Source organism: Hemitrygon akajei, chromosome 11, assembly GCF_048418815.1.
Source record: "Hemitrygon akajei chromosome 11, sHemAka1.3, whole genome shotgun sequence".
Classification (NCBI taxonomy): domain Eukaryota; kingdom Metazoa; phylum Chordata; class Chondrichthyes; order Myliobatiformes; family Dasyatidae; genus Hemitrygon; species Hemitrygon akajei.
In genome coordinates, this window is record NC_133134.1 from 101,920,516 (window position 1) to 101,923,310 (window position 2,795).

The window sequence follows — 2,795 nt, forward strand, 5'->3', positions numbered from 1 at the left end:
GGATGTTGCATCCCAGCTTTTTATGCAAGCCAGGCCAGTACGATATGGGGAGCAAGCTGTTGCAGGCTCTCCCTCTCCTGATGCATCCAAAGGAACGGCCAAGTTGGCACCAGCCTCGTCGCAGGAGTTGCCAGTCAGCGTTGAATTCAACATTGGACTGCCTTAGGGACTCCAGCTCCAGATTGTTTCTTGGACTTTATTCCTGAAGCTTTCCCCAAGAGTGGGTATAGCCATAAGGCAGTGGAGGTTTGAGATGAGAGTTATCATGACTTCCCAACTAGCTGCCCCGTGTGATAAGCAGTTTGCAATGCATTTCCCGTCTACCATGAGCTTTTACATTGTGAACAAGGCTGTCATGTGGCACCTTGTCTAAATACTCTGAAATTCTAAATATACTACACATACAGTTTCCCTTCTATCGTCTCTGCATGTTATATGGTAGCAAATTTGACCAACGTGATTTTTCTTTCATAAGACCTCAACTTTTAAATTGTATAATCATTGTATGATTTCTGCTAACATAATATGTGCTATATGAGCTGTGTGTGCTTTGTAACTTGGCCCCAGAGGAAGGCTGTTTTGTTTGCCTGTATGGTTGAATGACAATTAAAGTGGAACATGAATTTGAACTTAATGAGCTTTGATTACACTTAAGCTTCTCCAAATGACTACCTATGTTTTCCTTTGATTATAGACTCTGCATCTTACCAAGAACAGATGTTCCGCTAACAGTCCTATAGTTACCTGTTTTTTGTTTTCTACTCCTCCTGAACAGTGAAGCACTGGCAATTTTCCAAATCGCTCCCTTTGTAGAATGCAGGGAGAGGTAAAAACATGTCAAACAATAGCTCCATAATGCCTGCACTTCCTTCCTTGAAAGCACGAAAGTGCAGGGGATTGGGTTCTGCAAGTGAGCAATGGGTACAAAGAAAAAGAGCAGGGTATGGGGGTTGCAGGGAGCACTATAGGAGACTGGAAGCTATTCATAGGGGGCTAGAGATAGATGAGAGTGTACAAGCTAAATAGGATTATAGATATGGGAAGGGATAAGGGCTGGAGGGAGCTACAGATGTAGTGTACGAGCTGATAAGGTTACAGATATAAGGAGGGGAGTAAGGGCTGGATGGGGGCTACAGAGGGAGTGGACAGTGTACAAACTTTATAAGATTGGGGGGTAGTGATGGCTGCAGGGGACTAAGGAAATAGTAGAGAGCGTAGATTCTGGATAAAGTTACAGAATAAGGAAAGAAAGTAAGGGCTGGAGGGGCAACAGGGAGAGTGGATTGTAAACACAAAGTACACTACAGATGCTGGGGTCAAAGCAGCATGTACAACATGCTGGAGGAACTCAGCAGGTCGGGCAGCATCCGTGGAAATGAGCAGTCAACGTTTCGGGCCGAGACCCTTCGTCAGGACTGAAGAGGGAGGAGGCAGGGGCCCTATAAAGAAGGTGGGGGGAGGGTGGGAAGGAGAAGGCTGGTAGGTGCCAGGTGAAAAACCAATAAGGGGAAAGATCAAGGGGTGGGGGAAGGGGAAGCAGGGAGGGATGGGTAGGAAAGGTGAAGAAGGAATGTAAGGGGAAAGCACTATGGGTAGTAGAAGAAGACAGAATCATGAGATAGGCAGCTGGAAGAGGAGGCAGAGTGAAACTGGGATGGGGGAAGGAAGGGGGAGGGAATTACTGGAAGTTGGAGAATTCAATGTTCATGCCAGGGGGCTGGAGACTACCCAGACGGTATATGAGGTGTTGCTCCTCCATCCTGAGTTTGGCCTCATCATGGCAGTAGAGGAGGCCATGTATGGACATATCCAAATGGGAATGTGAAGCAGAGTTGAAGTGGGTGGCAACCGGGATATTCTGTCTGTTGTGACGGACGGAGTGGAGGTGCTCGACGAAACAATTCCCCAATCTGTGTCGGGTCTCACCGATGTAGAGGAGACTGCACCGGATACAATAGGTGACCCCAACAGACTCACAAGTGAAGTGTTGCCTCACCTGGAAGGACTGTTCGGGGCCCTGAATGGTGGTAAGAGAGGAGGTGTAGGGACAGGTGTAGCACTTACGCTTGCAGGGATAAGCGCCAGGTGGGAGATCTGTGGGGAGGGACGTGTGGACCAGGGAGTAGTAGAGGGAATGATCCCTGCGGAAAGCCGAGAGGGGTAGTGGAGGGGGTACAAGCTGGATAAGGTTACTAAGATAGGGAGATGGTAAAGTTCGAGAAGGTTACAGAGATAGAGTCATAGATTCATAGAAATCTACAGCACAGAAACAAATCCTTCAGCCCATCTAGATCATGTTGAACCTAGTCCCATCGACCTGCACTTGGACTGTAGCCCTCCAGACCCCTCCCATCCATGTAATGATTCAAACTTCTCCTAAAAAAGCAGCCAGTGAGTGGGTGGGCCAGTGAAGGAGTGGAGATTTGAGGCTTTGACTAGAGAGGCTTTGATGAGAAGAGGCGGAGGACGAGCTTGTTCCCAGTTAGTCTTTACAATGCCTCCTGAGACGGTGATGTGCCTCTCCTGTGAGATGTGGCAGTCTTGGGGGAACTCCCCTCTCCCGCAGAGTCACATCTGTCAGAAGTGCATGCGGCTGGGCGATCTGGAAGACCGTGTGAGGAATCTGGGGCAGCAGCTGGATGACCTTCGACTTATAAGGGAGAATGAGGCAGTCATAGATGAGAGCTATAGGGAGGTAGTCACACCTAGGCTGCCGGAAGCAGGTCGTTGGGTGACAGTCTGAGGGGGAAAAGCGAAGGAGAGTAGTCAGAAAGTGCAGAGCACCCCTGTAGCCA